The sequence below is a fragment of the Kogia breviceps genome, chromosome 12 (genome assembly GCF_026419965.1).
Source record: "Kogia breviceps isolate mKogBre1 chromosome 12, mKogBre1 haplotype 1, whole genome shotgun sequence".
In the NCBI taxonomy this organism is placed as follows: Eukaryota; Metazoa; Chordata; class Mammalia; order Artiodactyla; family Physeteridae; genus Kogia; species Kogia breviceps.
Genome location: NC_081321.1, coordinates 68,623,119 through 68,641,442, shown reverse-complemented (window position 1 = coordinate 68,641,442; position 18,324 = coordinate 68,623,119). Strand labels below are relative to the sequence as shown.

At 35.3% G+C, this 18,324-nt stretch overlaps 1 protein-coding gene across 1 annotated transcript in view; it reads right to left on the bottom strand.

Moving 5' to 3' along the window:
- TMTC2 (transmembrane O-mannosyltransferase targeting cadherins 2) overlaps positions 1-18,324 on the bottom strand; it is an 804,716-nt gene that overhangs the window by 50,500 nt on the left and 735,892 nt on the right. The window contains exon 13 of the transcript XR_010835847.1: positions 1,573-1,638. The gene's annotated coding sequence lies outside the window, so the exon portion shown is untranslated. The remainder of the gene's footprint in view (positions 1-1,572; positions 1,639-18,324) is intronic.

Genomic DNA, 18,324 nt, shown 5'->3' with positions numbered 1-18,324 from the left:
ACTTTTCTCATCTGTAAAATTAGGGACATATATTAAAAGGGTCACATTTGGGGATTGTAATAAGGAATAAATACATGTAAAGCATTTAACACTCAACTTTTAGTTGTTAATATGGAGGTAGCATGACAGCTGTTAGCTGTTAACATAGAGGTCTTGATAGCCTACTATACTATGAGCTCCTTGGATCAAAGGCCTTCTATTGTTTGCTTTTATAATGCCAATATGTCGCAGTTGCTCTAATGTCTATTGCTGCTCAAGTAATACTGAATAATGAAGTAAGTAGATGTAATAATAAATTTCAGTACATTTCATCTGAGATCTGAAAGCACCTATATGAAACAAGGACTAATATGGACACTGAGAAAAATCTCTTCCTTTGTATTAATAAATTAAGGAAAAGTGCCTTTCTAACATGGCTGTATGCTTACATCCCATTATTTACTGTTTGCTGAAGAAATGAACTATTGTAAATACCAGAAATAAACATTCCTTGAAGAGAGATAAATTACGCTTTATGGGAATTTGAATATGTCTTAATTGTAAATTTACTGTTATTAACAGAATAAATAATCATTTCTTAAAGCATCATTATTCATATAAATTAGATATATTTTCAATAAAAAATCATTTCCATTTTTAAAAGATATTCTACTGTTATATATATAGTTAGTTAATATGCATTATATATTGTATTATTATTATTACATTTTCTAGTGTGCTCACATGAAATATTCAGGTGTTAATTAAGCATATTATGAATGGCCCAAAATGTGGTATACATTGTGGTCACTAAAAATATCAGTGTACTTACTTATATAAGAATAAATGGAATAAAAAATGGTTTGGTTTCCTAATTTATTTTATATAATCTGAACTGAGCTCAGCAGTTCAGAGCATATTCTCTAATTTCTAGTGAATCAATTTCAACAATCTGTCATTCTTCACAGGAAGGTCAATTCTCAGGAATCAGAATTATTTGTTTTACAAATTACAAGAATAATTTATGAGTGACCATCTTAGAAGATTTTGCTCTCACCAAACAAGACAAACCGATAAGTGGCCATGAGCTAACTTACCTGTGTGAAGCATAGTAAATACTTCTCAGTTCCTATTTGATAACTGTCTTTTGTCATACTAGAAAATTTTGCAAAGGAAAAATGCAGTTCCAAAGTTTTTAATTTAAGAAAACAGCATCATGATCCACAAAGCCAAAATAGGAACACAAACTTTTTTTTAAATGGTCACTTATCAGTATAGACTCTAAGGCCACACATAACCTTTTGAAGATTCTTTTTCTCCAAATAACTTTTCTATTCTAAACCTACCTATGACCTGGTTGACATGGACCCTTGCTTCAAAATCATAATCCATTGAGAACAGTTTTGACCTCTTTACCTTGCTCATGGCCAAGTCCTGGTGTTTTCCTTATTCTTCCCTTGAGTTCTTGAAACTTCCAGACAATTTGATATTTTATCACTTGCTTCACGTACTATTGGTTGCTCTATACTCAACTTTCATATCTGACATTAAACTTTACTCCTCCAATGACCAAAATTCCCAAATTTGATTTACCTTGCTCCTTGGAACTGTGCCTGCTGTGGTCACTTATCCAGCAAGAAGCCTAGCAGAATTCCATCCCTGGAAATAAAGATAAGATAATTTTTAAAGACAGGGAATAGAGAGTTTTGAGTATGCGTACATTTCTCGACATAAAGTATATTAAATTAGTTTTCTCCAAGTTTGAAACATACTGATTTAAGCATTAATACTGAAAGGCAAGTTTAGATTTTAATATTCACCTTAAGTAGCAAAATGCATGTTTTAAAAAATAACTTTGCAGGAGTTTGAAAAATTGAGAATTATTCTAACAGATATGATCTAAGACTACATAAATATGAAAAAAGGTATTCCACATATTTATCCATTAAATGCAGAACTTGAGCAAAGGAAATATTAAGACTGAAAAATTAGATCAAAAAAGTTAAAAAAAAAAAAAGCATTCAAATCAATGTTTCGGCTATGCTGAGCTGAGCAAGATAGACGTAATCTTTTATGGGTACTTGTTTTCAAATTATATTCCATAATTATCACCAAATGTTTTATATTCCTGAATAGGAAAAAATAAATAATCACACAAGTCACTTTAAAATGTGTTCTTTACTAACCAGAAACAGAAGCTGTTTAAAGTGGAAGTATGGATATCAACAATATAAATAATTCTGCTCTAAAATATAAAATTACCCATATTTTATCATAATAGGTATAGTGTGAGAAAATTTATCCTGACTTCATTTTTCACAATATCAGTCTCTAAAACGATGTTATTAGTAATGAAAACATTAACTACACACTTCTATCTTGTATTCTTCTCCCAAGAAAATGCTACAGTGTCTTATTTTAATATTTTGAAATTTCGCAAGCATCTGTTGAATTTGGAAAATATGGTCTAAATATGCCAGGGACACATATAACTGTTTATAGTCAAAAAATGATAAGAACTCATAGGAAACATGGTTTATGGAGTGTGATATTTCAGCCATTCTTTCAATTAATACTAATGGATTTTGTTTGAGCTATAATCATAATTATTAATATTAAGCATGATCATTGTTTCTTACTCTAAATCACCTTATGATTTTGACAGAATCATCAAAACCTTTTGGTTGTTTTCCTGAATTAGATAGATTTTGACATCAGTAGTATCAAGACCATAGCAACCAAAATGGATTGATTACCTGCTCATTTTTACAGGCAGAACCAGATTCCATTTCAGAAACAATGTGTTCTTTAAATTTGGGTACTGGAATATATTTAAGGGACCTTGGGTATATTTTCATTTATTGCACTTTCTGTGTCAACTTCTTTCATAGTAGATACCGAACACAGTCAAAAGTTCACAAAATCAGATACAGAAAATACCACTTTGTTTATAACTGCAGTTACTGTTATTGAGATCTGACTTCCATGGATATCAAAAATGTTTAACTCTACCAATTCATGGTAATTAAATTATTTCTGTTTTAAAAATGAGTCTCTCGGAATTCCAACACCCACACACACCACCACCATCACCAAGCACACACAAACATAGAGGTGTGGTTCGCCTTAATTTCTCACTGAGTCTTCGAAATCCTAGGGTGCATTAGAAGCAAGGCATCTGGTCCTCATGCCAGTTTCTGGCTTCTCTGGTCTACACAGAAATGTAGCTTACATTCATCCGGCCCTCACTACTCTGTTACCTTCACTGATCCAGTTCATGTCTCCATAACACTGTTTTAATTGTCAGAACCATATAATGCACATCTTCTTTGTCCAAAACATAAGTCTTATTCTGGTACCTTGATCCTCCCAACAATTCTGAACCTTTGGTGGGGATTGGTTGCTTCAGGAACATTGGTTATTGTCCCACACTACTCTGGGAGTTCATGAGTTTATATAGTTGAACTCATACTGATGTGACTAAGAATCTCCTTCAATCACTGCTACACTAATCCTGGGTGCCATTTGGATAGTGGGTTTTCCCATAAAACTTGCTGATTTCTTTATTATACTGTGGGAAGCCAAGTATTTAGTCTTTTCTGGGGGTTTACTTCATCTCGTCCACTCTTTGGGGCTTGGTCCAAAACTCAGGGGATGGGCATTTCCCAGAGAAACACTGTTTCTAAGGTCTAGTCACATTCCTTTGTGATCTCTCCTGCCATAAGCTAATCAGTCTAAACCTCACTTTCCTACCCTAAGATATCAATTCTTGGCTCAAATTCCTTCAGGCACTGGCTCTTCATACTTAAATGGAAGCTTCTGGCAGTGAAAGAAAAATACACATTTCTACCTCAAGCACAAATTTCTCACAATTAAAATCCAGTCTTTTCAAAACATTGTCTCCACCATAGGTTTTCAGACATTGAGAGATGAAGAATTTGACTCCTTGTTTTTTTTCCCTTTTGTTGTATTCTTATCATCTCTGCCCTGAAGATACAGTTTATAGAAACACTTCCTGCTGCCTCAGAGGCTGAGCCCATGAGAAAGGAATGGAAAAACTTGGTTTCAATATCAAAACTCTGCCCAGTGCACTTGCCACTGTCAAAGTAATTTAGACTAGACTCGAGAGCGTGGGTATTTAATGACCCACTCACATGAGCTTTTTGCCTCTGTAGTTGTTCACAGGGTTCCCTCAAGTTCTTCCCTCCAGGTTTATATATTCAAATCCAAGCTATTCTAAGCTCAAGTCAAATGCTGCCTCTTCCATGAAGCATCTCTAGTCAACAGAAATAGTCAAGATGGTCTCTTCTTCACTAGAAATTATTATGGTGTCATATCTCTACCACTGTTATGAAGTAGAAAACTTCAGACTTATATTGGAACACTCTTGTTATATGTTTTCTTCTTATATATTTCTTTAGTAATATTTTAAGTTCCCTAAATGTAGTAATTGTGTTTGAGTCCTGTATTTATCAGTAGCCATGATTATATCTGAATGAGATATTATATCAGTTTACTTCATAAACTGATCAAACCATTTAGCTTTCTCCAGGGCCTATTAAAATACACAGTATGTATTCTAATATTAGAATACACAATTATATGTTAGTTTTCTAGGGCTGCTGTAACAAAGTACCACAAACTACATGGCTTCAAAGAACAGAATTTTGTTCTCTCAATAGTTCTGGAGGCAAAGAAGGCCAAAATCAAGGTGTCAACAAGTCCTTGCTTCCTCTGAGACCTGTAAGGGTGAAATCCTTCCTAGCCTCCTAGTTTCTGGTGGTGGCCGTTAATCCATAGTGTTTCTGGGCTTACAACTGCATTACTTCAATCTCTGCCTCTGTTGTCACATGGCTTTCTCCTTGTCTGTTTCTGTCTTCACATGGCTATCCTCCTTTTTGTGTGTCTTTGTCCAAATTTCCCTCTTAAGGACACCAGTCGTCTGAATTAGGGCCCACCCTATTGACCTTATCTTAATTTGATTATATCTGCAAAGACCCTATTTTAAATAAGTCCACATTCCATAGAAACTGTGGATTTGGACTTCAACATATCTTTCTGGGGAGATACAATTCAACCCATAACAACAGTTGGTGATGTTTGACACATAGTAAATATTTAAAATATATTTGAAGAATAAAAAACAGTTGGTTTAAAAATGAGGTGTTTTCATAATTTAACATACCTACTTTATATATGCCAGCTTATCAGCAACATGTAGCAGCATGATCCTTGCATTAATCAAATGGTCCATTTGAATTTAAACAAGTCTCCCTCTATATTACTCTCTAGTAGTTCACATTCTCCCTAAAAACGTCCTTCATTTTTATTTTAAAGCTTTTGATCTGAAACTGACTGCGACTGTGAATTTCCTGTTAAAGGTCCAAATCAAATCCACTTAATCAGTAATGGAATTGGGCCCATTAATCTATTTCATTACACATCACAGAGAAAAATCAAACTGAAAAGAGATAAAAATGATGCTGTACAATATATTCACTTGCCTCTCTTAACCCAAGCCCTTGGTTCAGCTGTTCAATTTCATTGCAAATGACTGAAGATAATGGATATTTATCAGCCTTACATTGTGTCTAGATAGTTGTTAAGCATCTCTATGAGATACATCACTGTACTGACATAAAAATATTAAAAATCTAGCTGTGAAAACTGAATAGCACTGCACCGAATAAATGGTATTTGTGGTTATTGATATAAAAATTCAAGGGTGAGTAATTAATATTGTGGATGAAATGATATCTGAGTGGTGATCTCAATTACAATTGCTTAAAACAAAAGAGTGAATGATTAAATATTATCACATTCCTACTGCAAAGTACTAAACTTCCACAATATTAAGTTCTTTCCAGTTGTATCACTTATAGTTGGCATTATTTTAAAATACCATTCAAATTAATTTAGGTGCTGGGAAAACTGGACAGCTACATGTAAAAGAATGAAATTAGAACACTCCCTAACACCATACACAAAAATAAACTCAAAATGGATTAAATACCTAAATGTAAGGCCAGACAGTATAAAGCTCTTGGAGGAAAACATTGGCAGAAATCTCTTTGACATAAATCGCAGTAAGATCTTTTTTGACCCACTGCCTAGAGTAATGGAAATAAAAACAAAAATAAACAAATGGGACCTAATGAAACTTAAAAGCTTTTGCACAGCAAAGTAAACCATAAACAAGACCAAAAGACAACCCTCAGAATGGGAGAAAATATTTGCCATGAAGCAACTGACAAGGGATTAATCTCAAACAGCTCATGGAGCTCAATAACAAAAAAACCAAACAACCCAATCCAAATATGGGCAGAAGACCTAAACAGACATTTCTCCAAAGAGGACATACAGATGGCCAAAAAGCACATGAAAAGATGCTCAACATCACTAATCATTAGAGAAATGCAAATCAAAACTACAATGAGGTATCACCTCATACCAGTCAGAATGGCCAACATCAAAAAATCTACAAAAAATAAATGCTGGAGAGGGTGTGGAGAAAAGGGAATGCTCTTGCACTGTTGGTGGGAATGTAAATTGATATGGCCACTATGGAAACAGTATGGAGGATCCTTACAAAACTGAAAATAGAACTACCATTGACTCAACAATGCTACTCCTGAGCATATTTCCGAAGAAAACCATAATTCAAAAAATTACATGCAGGAATATTCATTGAAGCTCTATTTACAATAGCCTGGACATGGAGGCAACCTAAATGTCCATCAACAGAGGAATGAATAAAGAAGATGTGGCACATATATACAATGGAATATTATTCAGCCATTAAAAGGAATGAAATTAGGTCATTTATAGAGAGGTGGATGGACATAGAGACTGTCATACAGAGTGAAGTGAATCAGAAAGAGAAAAACAAGTACCATACATTAACGCATATATGTGGAATCTGGAAAAATGGTATAGATGAACTTATTTGCAATGCAGAAATAGAGACACAGATGTAGAGAACAAACATATGGATACCAAAGGGGGAATTGGCGGGTGGGATGGATTGGGAGATTGGGACTGACATATATACACTACTGTGTATAAAATATATAACTAATGAGAACAGACTGTATAGCACAGGGAACTCTACTCAATGTTCTGTGGTGACCCAAATGAGAAGGAAATCGAAGGAAGAGGGGATGTATGTATACATGTGTCTGATTCACTTTCTGTACAGCAGAAACTAACACAACATTGTAAAGCAACTATACTCTAATTAAAAAAATTCTTTATAGCCATGGTAAGAGATCCATATGGCATTTACAACATAGCAATGCATGAGAAAGTAGTACAGAGATAATGTTTGATATAAATAATTTCGAGAGCATTTCCACTTGCAAGTGTAATATAAGTCTTAAAGAACCATAAATAAAGTGTCTTGAATATTCATATTAATTCTATACCTCAGTGAGAAAATATACTGGTAAAGAGTGAAAAAGGAAGAATTAGTCATAAATACATTTCACAACTATGAACTTTTTCATATGACAATACAAAATAAAAGACTACATGTTTCTAAATATCTCATTTCATTTCACAAAGTATATATTGCTATTCACCATTATAACATTTGAAACTGATGACAAAAAAAACTGAAATCTTTTTTTTTTTTAGTTTTTTTTCAACATCTTTATTGGAGTATAATTGCTTTACAATGTTGTGTTAGTTTCTGCTGTATAACAAAGTGAATCAGCTATACATATACATATATCCCCATATCCCCTCCTTCCTGCATCTTCCTCCCACCCTCCCTACCCCACCCCTCTAGGTGATCACAAAGCACCTAGCTCATCTCCTTGTGCTATGCAGCTGCTTCCCATTAGCTTTTTATTTTACATTTGGTAGTGTATATATGTCAATGCTACTTTCTTACTTCATCCCAGCTTACCCTTGCCCCCACCATGTCCTCAAGTCCATTCTCTACATCTGCGTCTTTATTCCTGTCCTGCCCCTAGGTTTGTCAGAAACATTTTTCTTTTTTAGATTCCAAATATATGTGTTACCATACAGTATTTGTTTTTGTCTTTCTGACTTACTTCATTCTGTATGACAGACTCTAGGTCCATTCACTCCACTACAAATAACTCAATTTCGTTTATTTTTATGGCTGAGGAATATTTCATTTTATATATGTGCTACATCTTCTTTATCCCTTCATCTGTCGATGGACACCTAGATTGCTTCCATCTCCTGGCTATTGTAAATGGTGCTGCAATGAGCATTGCGGTATATGACTCTTTTTGAATTACGGTTTTCTCAGGGTAGTGGGATTGCTGGGTCATATGGTAGTTCTATTTTTAGTTTTTTAAGGAACCACCATACTGTTCTCCATAGTGGCTGTATCAATTTACATTTCTACCAACAGTGCAATCGGGTTCCCTTTTCTCCACGCCCCCTCCAGCATTTATTGTTTGTAGATTTTTTTGATGATGGCCATTCTCACGGGCTTTCTATCCTGTTCCATTGATCTATATTTCTGTTTTTGTGCCAGTACCATACTGTCTTGATGACTGTAGATTTGTAATACAGTCTGAAGTCAGGGAACCTGATTCCTACAGCTGCGTTTTTCGTTCTCAAGATCTCTTTGGCTCTTCGGGGTCTTTTGTGTTTCCATACAAATTGTGAATTTTTTTGTTCTTGTCCTCTGAAAAATGCCATTGGTAGTTTGATAGGGATTGCATTGAATCTGTAGATTGCTTTGGGTAGTATAGTCGACTATTTTCACAATGTTGATTCTTCCAATCCAAGAACACGGTATATTTCTCCATCTGTTTGTATCATCTTTTTTTTTTTTTTTTTTTTTTTTTTTTTTTTTTTTTTTTTTTTGCGGTATGCGGGCCTCTCACTGTTGTGGCCTCTCCCGTTGCGGAACACAGGCTCCGGACGCGCAGGCCTGGCGGCCACGGCTCACGGGCTTAGTTGCTCCGCGGCATGTGGGATCTTCCCGGACCAGGGCACGAACCCGTGTCTCCTGCATCGGCAGGCGGATTCTCAACCACTGCGCCACCAGGGAAGCCCTGTTTGTATCATCTTTAATGTCTTTCATCAGTGTCTTATAGTTTTCTGCATACAGGTGTTTGTCTCCTTAAGTAGGTTTATTCCTAGGTATTTTATTCTTTTTGTTACAGTGGTAAATGGGAGTGTTTCTCAATTTCTCTTTCAGAGTTTTCATCATTAGTGTATAGGAATGCAAGAGATTTCTGTGCATTAATTTTGCATCCTGCTACTTTACCAGATTCATTGATTAGCTCTAGTTGTTTTCTACTAGCATCTTTAGGATTCTCTATGTATAGCATCATGTCATCTGCAAACAGTGACACTTTTACTTCTTTTCTGATTTGGATTCCTTTTATTTATTTATTTTCTCTGATTGCTGTGGCTAAAACTTCCAAAACTGTGTAGAATAATAATGGTGAGAGTGGGCATTCTTGTCTTTTTCTTGATCTTAGAGGAAATGTTTTCAGTTTTTCACTATTGAGAACAATGTTGGCCTGGGTTTGTCATATATGGCCTTTAACAGTTGAGGTAAGTTCCCTCTATTACTACTTTCTGGAGAGTTTTTATCATAAATCGGTGTTGAAATTTGTCGAAAGATTTTTCTGCATCTATTGGGATTGTCATATGCTGTATACCCCTCAGTTGGTTAATATGGTGCATCACATTGATTGATTATATTAAAAAAAAAAAAAAACTAAGCAGGCTGTTTTAAAGCTCAGATGGAAAATATAATAAATGTGGATAACAAGGAAAATTCTTTAAAAGAAAGCCAATGAGGGCCATTAGCCCACTAATAAAAATATAATATAAAGCTTTCATAATTAAAACAAGACAGTACATTAATAGACTATTGGAGTAGAAGAAAACATACAGAAATACACACACACTAACATGAACATATTTTAATATATGAAAATATTTGGGTTAGTAAAGAAAAAATAGCTCATTCTATAAAAGGTTTGGGGAAAAGTAGATAACCATCAATATAAAAATAAATTTGGAACTGTACTCCATATCATACATTAGAAAAAATTTCAAAATGAATCATGTACTGAAATATCAAATTTTAACAATGGCATGTGGTACAGCTGTGAAACGAATGCCCCTAATTTGGTCTTGCAAAACCAGAATGACCTAATTACAGAATCCCACTTCCTAATTCTTGAACCACTGGACATATTTGAACATTTTGCAGCTCTTCATTTCCATTTGAAACCCTCTAATCTTTGGCTTCAGTGACTTCAGTGTTCAATGCAGACTCAGGCCAGTTACTTGTTCAAGATGTCAGTATATAAAGAACACTAAAATATCACTGAATAAGTGATGAGAAGAAAAATTAATTCCCAAGATATTTCCTAGGTATATTATTGATTAAACTGCTTGAGTCTGAGGGAAATTCTTCCTTGACTCACCTTTCATAAACAATGTTTTACAGAGGTAGGTTTTTATTTTATTTATTTAATTTTTTTTTTTTTTTTTTGCGGTATGCGGGCCTCTCACTGTTGTGGCCTCTCCCGTTGCGGAGCACAGGCTCCGGACGCGCAGGCCTAGCAGCCATGGCTCACGGGCTTAGTTGCTCCGCGGCACGTGGGATCTTCCCGGACCAGGGCACGAACCCGTGTCTCCTGCATCGGCAGGCGGATTCTCAACCACTGCGCCACCAGGGAAGCCCCAGAGGTAGGTTTTTAAACTCCGAGGTTTGTTTTGCTGAGGATTAGACAAACTGAGGCATGTCTTTCCCATCATCCTCCCATTCAAGGATTTAGCCTCTTCTCTGAATAAATGAGAAACAGCCACTTACAGAGTGACATTGGAATAGACATCCAGCTATTGTCTGGTATTGTAGACACTAAATCTTCAGATCTCCCTGGTCCTTTAAAGTCTTCTTCCCTGGGGTCTTTAATGTTTTTAAATATTACTGTTTTCCCCAGTTGGGTCCTCCCCTTCAGAGATCTCATCTGCTCTCATAATTCAAAAGCATAATTCAAAAATAAAAAAATATAAATTGACGACTCCAAAACCTGTAATTATATCTTTAGTCTAGAAAACTTTTAGCTGCAAACCGTTATTACCAATTTGCTATAAATTGTTGTCTCAAGTCAGAGACAACCACATGAAGGCAGTTTAACATAGTAGTTAAGAGCTTTGGAGCCAGACTGCCTGGGTTAAATCCCAAGTCAGCCAATTACTAAATATGTGATCCTGCACAAGTTGCTCAGTTTCACTGTGGTTCAGTTTCTCCAGATAGTTAAATCATTTAATATTTATAAATCATGTACAACAGGTTATAAGACAGAGTAAGAGCCATTTAAGTGTTAAATAAATATAAATAATAATAAATAAGGGAAATTTACAACGGGGACCTCCAAGGAACTTATCCATGTGCTTCATTAGAAAGCCAACAGTTAGATATCTGTCACCCAGGACTTTGATGACCCATCAGCCTTAAGGAAGGTGACAGTAAAAGAAAGAGTACTGCTCATGCAAGCCCAATAAAGAGACTTGTCTCTTTATTATCTGTTCCTAGAGCAGCTAGAGACATACAAGCATAAGGTAGAAGGTGGGGAGGTATCCTAAGAGACATACTATCACCTTCCATTTGACTCCCGGTGATAGTAAGAAAATGAGAGAGCAGACCACACTTCCTCCCCACTCCAAGTCCTTTGGCCCCAAACCAGGGCTGAATTATGATGGGGAGAAGATATAGATTAGAGTTGTAAACTAGACTTTTTAATAACTTAAAGTAGAGAGAAGTTCTAGAATCTGCCCAAGACATCATCAAGAAATCTGCTACCCAGCAGAGAAGGAAGATTTGACATCACACAGTTGGGAGCAATGATTAGAGAAAAAATAAATCCTTTTCAAGTGTGTACACTATAAAGCTCAGACTCTCCAATAAACTTGTTATACTACACATAGCTATAAAGAGCTTTGACATATGAGAGGCAGGCTGTGGCACTCAAATGGCTCTGGATGGAAAAACTTCTGCAAAATTTAAAATATTTTCATCAAGTCAAAAAAAAAATCAATAACATTTGACAGAAAACAGTATTCACTTAAAATGGCTTATTCTATAACTGATTTTATTGCTGTAACAAAACAGTCTACTACTAAAAATGACTCTTTTGCCCAATATAGTTTCATTAAACACAGGAATTTCTAAAGATGATATGTCTTAACACACACACAGTCATACACAAACGTAGTCAAAATTTGGAAACTAAGTCATATTTTTAGCAAAATAAAAATTATGTTCTTAAATATTCCTCTTTTCATTCAGTTTCATGTGAATTACGTTATATAAGGGGGATACAAATAAAAGTGAATTTTTAAAAAAGGTACGCAATAAAAAAGGGTGGACCACCACCTCCACAGTGCTGTTTGAAAAATGTCAAAACATCTACAGATGCAGAATTATATTTTTCCTATTCCATTTATTGAATAATAAATTGATTTTCTCATCTTTCAACATTGCTATTAACACCACTCTGGGAGTAGGATAATGCAGCTGGGGTGGGGGAGGCATTATTTCAAAAAGACAAATTAAATCAGGTTGTTAACATATAAAACACTTAGTAGTGTAACAAACATTAAATATATGTAGCAAGCATTAAATATATGTAAATGTTTGGCTACTATGGTTAATGGCTGGGATGTAGGGGAGCTTACATATTTCCAACAAAGTCCATTAGTTTATTAATTTTGATGGTGAGACTTTTGCTTTACTGAAGAATTATGACAGAGAATTGAAAACTCTCAATTTTAGATTAATGAAAGAGTAAAGAACATAGAGCAGACACATGAGACAACATGAGGATATTAAGAAATAGATCACAAATGATCCTTTGCAAAAAGCTAGTCTTTGGGGGAATCACACCCAAAGGAAAGGAAGACCCAACTAGTTCCTTCACCACTTAAGAGATTTTTACCAAAAGAGTTTTGTTTTCAACTTAACTTTCATAATAACACCAATAGAAGACACAGAAACAACATGAAAAATGAATGATACAGGGAGAATGCCATGTGATGGCAGAGGCAGAGATTGGAGTGATGCAACTGCAAACCAAGAAATGCCAAGGATTGCAGGCAATCTAGAAGCTAGGACAAGGCGAAGAAGGAGCCTGCCTTTCCCCCATGTTGATTTGGGGTTTCTACCCTCTAGAACTATAATAGAATAGATTTCTGTTGTATTAGCCACAAAGTTCATGGCACTTCATTAAGATGACCCTAGAAAATGAATATATATTTTGGTTATAAGAATCTGCCTGTTATATAAAGACCTCTAAACACAATGGAGATGGAAGATCTCAGCTTTGTGTTAGTTTCTTTAGGTCTTTCTCATGCCCCCAATACAGTTGATCCTTGAACAACACAGGTTTGAACTGTGCAGGTCCACTTATATGTAGATTGTGGATTTTTTTTCACTAAATACATACTATAATACTACATGATCCAGGGTTGGTTGAATTAGCAAATGCCGAAGCATGGATACAGAGGGCCTACTGTAAAGTTATATGTGGATTTTCGAACACACATGAGGTGGGGAGGTCAGCACCCCCTAACACTCTCATTGTTCAAGGATCAACTGTAATCCTCTCTAAATCTGAATCCATAAATACAATAGAAAAATTTACTGTAAACACCAATTTTTCCAAATCAGCTTCAGCTGGTTCCTTCAGGCATTTCAGGCATTCTGTATACTTTTAGAATCTCTAAAAATGTCAGCACGCTAGTTGTTCCAAATCCTCTCCCGCTCCTTCCTCCTCCTTCCTGTCCTTCTCCCTCTTCTTTTATCTTTGTCTCTATCTCTACCTCTTTTATTATTGCCACTCCTTTCTTATTTTGTCAAATTTTAAGTATGAAATATTGCCCAGAAAACACTTCAGGACAGTTTCTCTGGCAACTGCCCACTTCTCCAGCTAGTATATACAGCTAGGAGGGCCCAGGTCTCACCCCTTAACCTGTTCTGTAGAAAACTGTCACCCCAGTTTCCCAAGGTCTCTCTGGAAGAAAGACAAACAACAAAAGGAGATGGCCATCATCCAGACATTCTATAGATGTGTGGTTCACAAACTGTGCCCCAGACTAGCAGAAAAAGTAATACTTGGGGATAAGTGAGGAGTGCAAACTTTCTAACCACATTCCAGACCTGCTAAATTAGAAACTCTGGGCTTGAGGTCCTGCCATTTTTGTTTTAATAAGCCTCCAGGTGATTCTGATGCATGTTAAAGTTTAAGAATTACTGCTGTAGATGATGTTCAGCAAATTAACTCTCCATGTATAAAAGCTAGTTAGTAGCTGAGTCAGAGGAGTGATCTAGAAATAAATCAACATGGTTAATTAAGAGAGAAACAGTGAAAAAGCTAGACCTATGCACTGTAGTTCCTTTCCTGATGTTTATTCAAATGGCTCACAGAGGTAGAAGGAGAAATTGTACTTTAATTAGAATAAGTAAAAGGATCATTATCAACTGGTTATGATGAAAAGATATAAATTTCTACTTATGGTTTGATATAGTCATTTATTTACTCAGCAAATATTTCTTGAAACTTTTTCTAGACAATGAGGATACTGCAATCAAGAAGACAGAGACTTTACTTCATGAAGTCAAATCCTAGTAGATATAAGGAAAGAACATCTCTTCCATCCTCTTTGAGTCTCCGGCTAGGCCTAAGAATTAAACTGACATAAGATAGATTAACAGGAGAAAAGCATACAAGTTTAACCAAAGTTTTACGTATACATGGAAGCCTTTACAAGAGAATGAAGACCTGAAGAAGTGACCTGAACAGAAAGCTTTTAGACCTTATAGACAAAGAGAATAAATTTGTGAAAAGTTGACAAGACAAAGGAGTTTGGGCTACAACAATAAACTGTTGAGAAGTGATCAGGAAGTAAGGTTTAATTTAACAAGGCTGGTTTGTACAGATTTTTCAGCCTCAATTCCCCATCTCTGGTGATAAAAAAGTCTTCCTTCCTTGTGGTACAGGAAGGGTACCTTTCACATGGGAGTTTTATCTCTGGCTTTCAGGAAGAGGAAAGGAGGGTCAGAGTACCTTTCCTGTACCTGCTGTTTCTCAAGTGCCTTTAACTTAATCACTATGCCAAAGCAGCATATTTTGGGGTGATATGCTCTGAATTCCTTCATAGCAAAGAAAGAAAAACTAAATATTGTATAATTTTAGGGAGTGGTAAGAGTGATAAAGAAAACTTTGTAAGGGATGAGTGATGACTGGAACTAAATGATGGATAAGCAGAAAAGAAGAATATTTAAACAGAAAAAGGAATGACGTTTGGGATGTAGACTTCAGTTTGGGGATAATAGATTCTGGCAGAGAAAACAGAAAAATGCAAATACCTTGGACTGGACTGAACTTATACATTTCAAAGAACAGCAAGAAGGCCAGTGTGGCTGCAGCCAATTAGCAAAAGGCGAGAAAGTAGGAGATAGAAGTAGAGGGAAGGGCCGAATCATGGAAGGCTTTGAGGACATCATCAGGATGTCAGATTTTATTCCAAATTTGTTGTGAACTCATTGGAAATTTTTCAGTGGGAGAATTGACATGATTTACTCAACTGCTGTGTGAAGAAGCTCTAAGTGTAACAAGAGTAGAAAAAAGGTAAGACCATTTAGAAGTCTAGTGTAGAGGTCAAAACAAGAGTAGGTGGTAATTTGGATGAAAGTGGCAGATGAGATAAAAGGAATGGTCAGATTATAGGTATACTTTAAATGTGAAACTAACAATTTATGGATGGATTGGGCATGAAGTGTGATAGAATAAGGATATAAGGATTACTTATAGGTTTGGGGGCTGAAAAACTGCAAACCTGATAGTGCCTTTTATTGAGCTGGGAACCAGTAGGGCAGCAGCAGGCTTGGAGGGGGATACTGAGGTCAATTTTGGCATGTTAAATTTGTCCAAGTAGAGATGTTGAGTAGAGAGTTGTATATATCATGCTGGTGCTGAGGGGAAAGACAAGACTAGTGAGAAAAATTGGGAGGAATGCATGATTTAAGAGAGAATAGTTCTGAAGACAACACAATCCATAGGAGGAAAGGAGGGAAAGAGTTTGTAGGTAATTGGGGAGATATTGAACTTTTTTGGTGTGAAAGTAAATGTTCACCAAGAAACTAGAGAGCAGGATTTCAGGTAAGCACCCAATAATATTTGTTGACATCTGTTCACAAGTGTGACTCTGTTCACAAATGTGTGTCTGCCTAGTTTGATAAATTACTAGATCAATAGGACCTCACATTTTCTTTCCATGATCACCTTTCAGTGAAGTGCAAAAATTCAGAGATTTTCTGCCAATTAATCAGGGTTGGTAACATTTTAATTCAAAGACAAAATGGGGAAGGAAAACTGCCTCAAAGGAAAAATAGTAAAATTTTAGATGTGTGTTTTTATATGTGATAAAGGGCTAGAAGAGAATATTTATAGCAAATATACTATTATTAATTTAAAAACACTTACAAAAACTCATAGATCTACAGCCAAGCTTTAATGATTTATTTAATGTATTACATATTGTCAAGAGAGTTTAATAAATGTGTTCTATTGCCCATTAATAGAGTATGCAGAAACAAATAAAATGATTTAATATATTTTCTTAAAATGTTTCTATATATCTTCCTGGCCAAGTTATTGAAATAACTTGTAACTCTAAATATTTCTTCCATTATAGCCTAAAGCCACAGAATCTATTTTTGTAAACTTGTTGAAATGTACATATTAAACGACTCTAATATTTGTATTTGAGAAAATTAATTAATGAATATTTGTCCTAAATGGTATTTGAGCATTGTAATTTCAAACAGCTGACTTTTGCTTCTAAGGTAGAAGAAATTTATAATATCATAAAGAAAACCTCAGAAAACATAAAATTATAGCTAAATAAGAAAGCAAAAAACTAATAGTAAAATAGTGAAAAGTCCAGTTATCATCATGGCTTTTTCCAACAGGTATATTGGAATACATAAATCAGTTTTTAAAATATTGAAGAGGAAAAAATTCTTTTGTAAACAACACTTTTTGGTTACAAATTCACACTAGTAATTTCATAGCAAATTTATAGCACGTGAACCACCATGAAGACAGGGCATGCTGTAATCAGGCTGATTTGTGAATTTACTATAACAAAATGATTAGACACTGGATTTAATCATGCCACATCTGAGATCTGGCATTCTAACTGTAGAATTTGGCACTGTAGCCCAGCTGCCAGCCCTGCCACAGTGGTAGAAACTTACCAGTCCTTTGTAATAAGATTGTCTGGAGCTATTCCTTTGATTATTTTCGAGAGAGAGAGAAAGAATTACGTATATCTCCTACGTGTGCAGAGGTGCCATGACTCATTTGTGACTGGGGGCTTTCTTACATATCTGACTACTCAATGATACCCGTATGAGTAATCACTGCCATGAACTCAGGAAATGAATATCTGGATAGTTTTCATGATGATACTAATAAATTATTCTAATGAATTCTGATGAGCAAGAACTAATACAATAATCTCACAAATTTCAAATCATATTACGCTGGACCATAGAGTAGCTTGCTGTAGCCTTAGCCAGCTGCCTTTCCAAGTTCTAAAGTGATGTATTATAGTATAAATATTATAATAAGGAATTTGATTTTGCTGCCAAATCCTATCTGCTAAAATTTAACAACTGAATGTATCAAATACCTGTAAAAGAGTTAATTCGCCTATGGTCAGATTTTGAAATGACCCTGTTCTCAGTCTCACCAAAATTCCAAACTAGAGAGGTTACATCATATTTTCTTTTTTGACAACTAACTTTTGGAATGATGTTGTTAACAGAAAAACAGAAATGTTGCAAAGGAGAACTGATTTGAGGGGAATGTTAAGATTCTGTTTTGAGACTTTAGCATTTTAATTAACATTATACTATACAGATAAAGATTGAGGAGATAATTTGTAGTTATCTTACTGGTGTGCCTGAAATAAAGTAAATGATGCTAGCTGCTATAATAACAAATCTGAAAATCTTAGTAGCTTCATACAGTGCATGTATTCCTTGCTCCAATGCAGATATTCCTGTTGGCAAGCACTTCAGGTGATTATTCAGGAGCAGGCACTTTATATCTTCTTGCTCAGACCATGTCCAGTATCTCCATTTATTTGCTGAATAAAGATTAGGAAAGTCAAGTATTGTGTATGAAAGATTTTTAGAAGCTGGGCTTTGAAATGACATACATGAATCACCCTTGTCCACCACTGTGTAAAACTGTAAGGAGGTTGGAAAATATAGTCTACTTGTGTGCCTAGGAGTAAAAGGTGAACACACAGAATCTCTGCCATGTT